Source organism: Meriones unguiculatus, chromosome 2, assembly GCF_030254825.1.
Source record: "Meriones unguiculatus strain TT.TT164.6M chromosome 2, Bangor_MerUng_6.1, whole genome shotgun sequence".
Taxonomy (NCBI): Eukaryota; Metazoa; Chordata; class Mammalia; order Rodentia; family Muridae; genus Meriones; species Meriones unguiculatus.
In genome coordinates, this window is record NC_083350.1 from 42,350,289 (window position 1) to 42,358,148 (window position 7,860).

A 7,860-nucleotide genomic window follows, 5' to 3' on the forward strand; every position below is an offset into this window, starting at 1 on the left:
AAACAACAAAAAGGCAAGCAGGCAGGCAAGATGGAGATTGTAGCCTTCCAGTCTATGCTCATGTCCTGGACTCATGGCAGGGTTCAAGTCTCAACAGTGTCTCTCATCCTTGGAAGCTTTCCGCAACAGCTGCAGTAATTCATTTCTTTGTGCGGCAGATCTGGGGAAAACGGTACTTCCACTTGTGCACCAGGGTCTGGAGGAACTTCCAGGCTGAAGCACTATAGCATAACTCCTTGGAAAGCTCCTCACAGTTCCTAAAGGGTCCTGAGATTTTTGGTGTGAATTCAGTTTCATTAGACCTCACTAAAACCACGTGTTATCTGAAAAAGCATTCAAACACCCCTCAGGAGGTTTAATGGGAAACAATAACCATAACAATGACACCCTCAGACATTGATTTTGCTAGCACAGGCTACAGCCTAATGAAAACCCATTTATGTGGCGCGTCCTGCCCTCCATGACCTCGGAGGGCTAAAATCTTGGCTGCAAACTGTGCTCCAAGTTACTTCTGCTTTAGCGCTTTTGTATTTCTGGAACTCTCTGACATTGCTGGTGAGATTATCTGCAAACAGGTAGAAGGAACATCTGCTTCACATTTTGAACAAGTTTCTCTCTCTGCCAGTGAGTCAAATTGTCTCATTTCAGATAAATCATTATTACTGATCTTTGAAATAATTTCTCTTATCAGCAGACACTGTGTTATGGAGGGAGAAATAGGGTTGGGGGCAAAGATGCGGCAGGATTTACTTTCTCTGATTCTCTCTAAAAGGAAAAAGTAACTAATGTGAAAAAAAAATCCAGCAGTTTAAAATCACAGAAAAACTGCAGCCAGTCCTGATGAGACCTGATAAGCTAGGTTCAGATGCAAGGGGCAGAGGACCTTCCCTATCAATGGACTTGGAGAGGAGAATGGGAGGAAATGAGGTAGGGAGGGTGTTGTTGGTAGGGAATGAGGGAGAAGGCTACAGCTGTGATACAAAGTGAATAAACTGTAATTAATATAAAAAAATAAAAATTAAAAAAAAACTGAATAGAAGGCAAAGAACTTTTACAGTTCTGCCTCCCACATATGTATAGCAAACCTCAACATAAGCATCTTTCACCAAAGTGTAAATTGCTGCAACCAATGACCAGAACTGTCATGTTATTAACGAAGTTCATAGTTCATGACAGAGCTTAGATTTTGGTGATACATACCCTACGGATTTGGCAAATCCATCATGACATGACTCTATAATTATAGTATTAAATACAATGCTTTCAAAGCCCTAAGAAAAAAATGAAATCTGTATTTTTCCTATTCATCCTTCTTTCTTTCCTCACTGATCATTCATAGACTGCCGCCTTTGTTTGCCTTCTTCAGCATGTCAAGTGTTTAGAATCAAGCAGAAGTTGGCTCTTCTGAATGGCTTCCTTGGCTGTGTTCCTTGCTGTTATTGCCTTCATGGCTTTTCATGGCTTCCTATATCACGCTTATCTGTCTGCTTAGCTCATGAAGGCAATCTTGTAGGGGGATATGTGTGGATTCGAGATTCCAAGAAATGTGACTAAAGCCACTGTAAACTCTCATGTACATCGTTTTGTTTAGATAAACGTGTTCAACCCAGTTTGGAAAATAGTAGGATTGCTATTGGCTGGATTTCCTTTTAAGGTAGAGCATTATTATTATTACTATTATTTACTGTATGAACTAATGTGTGTTGAGGACCTACTAAGTGAAAGACTTTTCTATAGATTTTGTTATCTTGTCTTAACTACTATCTTTCTTTTATACACGAAGAATCTGATCCTTAGAAAAGTTGAGCAATTTGGGGTTGGGGAGATGACGCAAAGGCTAAAGTGCTTTCTGTGCAAGTGTGAGAAGCTGATTTTGATCCTCTGGAACCCACGAAAAAGTTGGATATGCAGCGAGAGACACAAGCAATTCTGGAAGCTTGTGGGCCGCCTAGCATGGCATATGCAACTTAAAAACAAAAGGAGACTTTGAGTACTGATACCTGAGGTGCAACCTCTAACTTCCACAGGGGTGCTATGGCATGTATGTCACACTCACACAAATGTGCACACACATCATGTGTGTACACACATGCACACGAACAATTTGCCAAAGGAGAAATTTGAATAAGTAAAGAGTTAAACAGAGAAACATCGGGTATCTGAGTGCTTTTCTTTAAAATAAATTTGACTTTAGGGATGTATGATCTTGGGCAGGTATACCTGTAACATTTCTAGGGATTACAGTAGAATATATACAAGAGCCTATATTCCAATTATTTAACTCTATAGTTATGCTAACCATCTATATGTAAGATATTCTGACAAGAGCGTTTTCGCAGTAAAAGGATAGGTTATATTTGAACTTGGGAATTTATGACTACGTGGAGTTCATGACAACACTCTAGGAGGACTAGCTTGTAGCTGCCTGTCATAGTTAGCTTCAGTGGTCAACCTGAGACAGACCTAGAGTCATCTGTGAGGAAAGAAACTCAACTGAAGAAATGCCTTCATCAGATTGACCTCAGGTCAGATCTTAATTGCTAATTGATGTGTGCTGTCATCCACAGGCAGGTAGGACTGGCCAGTATAAGATAGCTAGTTAAGCAAGCCAGAGAGAGCAGTCCAGTAAGCTGTATTCTTCCATGTCTGTGCTCTAGTTCCTGCCTCAAGGTTATTGTGTGAGATCCTACCCTGACTTCTATCGATAATACACTGCGATATAGAAGCATGAGCCACATAAACACTTTCTTCCTCAAGTTGTTTTTGGTCTTGGCATTTGTCACAGCAACGGAAACCAACCTGGAATACTGCCTTAGTCCTGAAATACAAAGACTTTTGCAGTTACCCACGTGGATTCACCTACCCCCATGTGCCAACCACCTCCTCTCTCTCAGCCAATGTTTTCAGCTACCATTCAAACACAGCAAACACAACTGGGCAGATGCCCCTACTGTAGGAAGATGGTCCCAGGAAACAGGTGTACAGTGACTCTGAAAGCAGGAATGTGGTGCTTGGGTGGAGAATTTGAGGGTTCTTAGATGCAGAGAATGACAAGATTGTGTAGGTAAAAAGTAAATTTATTGTGGTTAATAGTCCCCGTGGCCTATTAGAGATGGAAGAAGGGAGAGCCTGGACAAGGAGATCCATACTGGGACCCAAGGCAAAGGTTGTTATTGCTCAAGCTGAAAGATGGAGGTGCAATCATGTGTTCATCTTGATTCACAGATGAGCTGCACTTCTCAAGACTGGTTAGCGATTGTACAGGGACATCATAAGTCCTGACAATTTTTATAAAGTTGACAGGCTGGGTTTTCCTATAGAGCAGTTTACTTTTTTCTGATTTCGCTTTCCACAATTTCAGATGGTCAGCTGAAATCCAAAAATATTAAATTGAAAATTCCAGAACTAAACAGCTGGTGAGCTTTAAATTTTGCCCCATGTGAGTATCATGATGAAATCTCACTTTATGCTTTTCTATCTTGAGAGGCAAGTCATCCTTTTATTGGTCCTGTATATGTTACCTACCTGTTAATCTCTCAGTAGCCATCTTGCTTGTCTGTAGATTGACTATAAATATAAAAGTATAGTAATGTTTATGTCCAAATAATCTTTGTTTGACATAGTAGTGACCTCCAAATGTAAGACCTGTGAAAGTGATCATTCAAAAATGACATAAGCACACTGTAAAGTACTTCCCTTTGGTGTCTTCTCATGGCTTCACAAAGAAGGGTAGGTGAAACATAGTACATTATTTCGAGAAAGAAACCAGACTGTTCTCCAGTTCTGCCAGCCGGGACTGAGCAGGCTTGCAAAGTGAGTCACAGGTGGTAGCTGACACTCTGGAAGCTGTCCCAGAGCATGGACACCCAGTCTCCGATAGCCCCGCTACAGTAAAAACATGGCAGCTACAGAAACCTTGAAAATCATCACAATGGCTGCTTCGAGCAACATTCAAATCCAATGGCAACAATCTCTACCATTTCGACCTCAGTGCTAGCACACATGATTTCCCTGCTATGTTAGGAGATATGAAGTTTGTGTGTGTGTTTGGTGGAAGCCCTTCCAGGATGAGTACCTTCATCAGGTATGTGGCTGCAGAGCTGGGCCTTGACTATTCAGGGAAAGAACACCCCCCAACATCTGTGCAGGCACTGGCCACTATGCCATGTCCAAAACTGGACCCGTGCTGTCTTCGAGCCACAGCATGGGCATTCCTTCCATTGGGATCATGTTGCATGAGCTCATAAAGATGCTGCACCATGCCGGGTGCTCCAATATCACCATTATCCACATCAGCTCTTCAGGAGAGATAGGTCTGGAGCCCAGCTCTGTAGTCATCACCCAGCAGGCAGTGGATGAGTGCTTCAATCCAGAGTTTGAGCAGGTGGTCCTGGGAAAGCGCATGATTCACAGCACCGACCTGGACAGGCAGTTGGTGCAGTTGTTGACCTGATTGAATTCATCACTCTTGTGGGTAACACTGTGTGTACCTTGGACTTCTAGGAGGGCCAAGGCTGTCTAGATGGTGCTCCCCGCTCTTACACAGAGAAGACAAACAGGCCTATCTGCCTGCAGTCCATGTCACGGGCGTCTGAAATACTGAAATGGAATCTTCAGTGTTTGCTTCTATGTGCAGTGCCTGTGGCCTTAGAGCAGCTGTGATGTGTGTCACTCTCCTGGACCGACTAAGAGGACTGGATCCACATTCCCCACGATGTGATGGTTGAATACCAGCAGAGGCCTCAGCACCTGTGCACCACTTCATCAAGAAGAGCCTGGGGAAGGCCTGAGGCCTGTGTCTTTTGACTTAGGACAAGTCTGCAACTCTTGGTCAATAAATCTAGTTTGCATAAAAAATAAAGAAACCATACATACTCTTTGGACAAATTTTTTATACTTAATTATTATAATTGATTTTTGTTTTTAGTTAACGTAATAGTTATACATATTTAGAGGTGAAAGTGTGCTATTAATTAATTAATTAATTAATTAATTTATTTGAGACAGAGTCTTTGTATATACACCAGGCTGGCCTTGAATCCCTGCCTCTGCCTTTCAAGGGCTGGTACTAAATGCACAAACTACCATACCCAGCTGGTGTGATATTTTAATACTTATGTAAGAGAAGTTAACATTTTCTTCTTCTTCTTTTTCTTTTTCTTCTTCTCCTTCTGCCTTTAGGTTAGAGACTATTTCAGGTTGCTTTTTGTTACTGTGATGAAACACTGACCAAAAGCCACCTTGGAGTGTAACAGGTTTATTTGGCTTACAGTTTACAGTAGAAGGAAGCCAAAGCATAGACTTAAAAGGCTTCTGGCTTGCTTTCCCTGGTTTGATCAGCCACCTTTCTTACTTACCAGCCCAGGGATGACACTGCACGCAGTGGCCTGGGTCTACGATATCAACCAATGATCAAGAAAATGCCTCACAGAATGAAGACAGGGCAATCTGATGGGATCAGGTCCTCAACTGAGCTTCCCTCTTCTGAGGTGTGTCAAGCTGATAAGCACGGCTAACCATCACAGTGACTCCAGCTCCTTTCTTCAAGATTTATTCATTCAGTAGTTAGGTTATTGGAAATAATCACTTTATCGTACTGTAGAACACCAGAATGAATGCCTGCTGTCTGTGCTTTGGTGCCTATTACAAAACTTCTTTCTTTTCTCCCCCCTCTAACTCCTGCCTGGTCTCTAATTTTGAATTTTCTATGCTCAGGCCATTTTGGGGAGCTTCTACACACCAAAGAGAACACGTGATACTCATTTCTCTGTGTTTGGCTTATTCCACTTGACACAGCACTCCCTGTCTTCATCTATTTTGCTATAGATGACATAATTTATCCTGAGTATTGTTAACCTCTTCCTGTGCCTGATTCGTAGGTTTATCTTTATCAGAAGTATGTTTTCATGAAAAAAAAAATCAGTGTCTGCTTAGAATTTGGTGCAACCATCAGCCTCAGGTGTCTACTTGCAACACCCCTCCTCCAGGTGAAGGTGATTGCTCTAAGTGCATCGGCACAGACCCATGCTGGGAACGACCTCTTCTTACCCGCCATGGACATTGCTTCTGTTCATAGCCAGGTGCTCTTGGCTGAACAAACAGCTGTTTACTCCTTTAAGGTGACATTACAAACTAATCAATACCTTAAGAGATTTCTAAAGGCTAATTTGAAACTTTGGGGACATCAATCACAGGACAGTGCCAGAATAATTTTCTAATTACTTCCTACAGAGGTCAGTTTATTGATGTGCTTGTGTGAGTCAACAGGCTGGCTAGGAAACCACAATTAGAAATGTGATCAACATAAACTTAGTTGAAATAACCAGCAGATGTCTTTGACGATTTGCATATGAAGTCGTCGCCAGCTTTAGAAATCCAGCTTATTAAGAGCTGAGACTATTTCAGATTTTTTTTTTCTCTGTTGGAGCACGCTGAAGAAAGCTGTCTATTAAAATGTCATGCATAAATGTCTTCCAGAGTTGGGTTTCACTTGGCATAGGTAATTCCTGATAGTGTGTGCTTACACATTTATAAATATCTCTCTAGATACATTACCATTTGAACATTACTCATTTCCTGCAATGCACATTTGAGATGTCCTCTGTTCTTTATCTTACAAACAGCTTTCAAGACGACCTGGGCAAAATCGTTACAATCTGGGTGTTTTCAGGTGGCTCATAGCCTGTACCTAACAGTGCCAAGTTTGACTCCCATCTCTGTACACTTCACATTATAACAACCTTGCACTCACCCTCAAACCTCACACCAGACAGACTTTACATTCTGGGTATTCCCATGATTTTCATGTAACCAGCCAAATGCAAACATTTACATGAGTCTGAGAAACCTTTCTACCTTGGCTCCCAGCTTGCAACACCTTCTTTCAAAATCATACAGTCCAAATATATTCTGGAGTTTTTATTTTATAAACATAGCTAGCTAATAAAACAGAAAATACATACTACCACTTCTCATTTGTAATTCAAGTAACTATAGTTATCATTATATACTTTGTTCCATACTTTGTAATAAATTATCATTTTCCTGCGTGTGCACATGTGTGTGTACCAGTGTGTGTGCATGAGTGTTCATGCTTGTGTGCAGTTGGCTGTGTGTGTGTGCAAGTGTAAGCCCAACTCTGTGGGTACTAGGGATCAGAACTCACCTCTCATGCTTATGCAGCAAACACTTACACACCAAATTGTTATCTTTAGCCCTAGTGAATTTTTATCTGTGTTTTAATGTTTTGAAAAGTGAGAGTAAAACCCAGGAATGCTAGCGTGTGCTGTAAGCCTAGTACTTGGGAGATCAAGGCAGAGGACTGAGACTTCAGGGCCAGCTTTAGGTGATGGTGAGAACTTGGCAGAGGAAAAGGGAACCCAGGAGGAAAAAAATACATTAAAAAACTTTATAACAATATGCTCTCTGAACGTATCAGCCTGATGTGAGGCTGATTGTTTTCAATGCCAACCAGATCAGAAATGCCAAAAAACCAGTGAAGAAGTAGAGAGAAGGAAGAGAGGACTCTGATTGCATTGGGAGAACTATGGAACCAGCCTTCTTCCATTCTTTTGGTTACGTCTTTATTTTCTTCTTGAAGCATAGCACGGTGTTCCTGCCATGAGGATATTTTTAGTATATGTAAACACGACGGGGCAAAAATAGCAAAAACTAAAGCAAAGAATAATCTCTCTGCTGCAAAATATTTCTGTCAGCCATTAAAAAAAATATACTAAAAATTTCAGTCACTTTGGTGACTAGAAATAGACAAGCATTCTCGTCTTCTGCCTCCTCCTGTTGGTTGAGTCCAGAGTCAGAAGATTATTGAGTAGGAGTGACTGCAGCCTTGCAGGGCAAAGC

At 41.5% G+C, this 7,860-nt stretch overlaps 1 pseudogene; it reads left to right on the plus strand.

Moving 5' to 3' along the window:
- Nucleotides 1-1,825: 1,825 nt before the first annotated feature.
- LOC110557904 (uridine phosphorylase 1-like) lies at nt 1,826-4,790 on the plus strand (annotated as a pseudogene).
- The last annotated feature ends 3,070 nt before the right edge of the window (nt 4,791-7,860 follow it).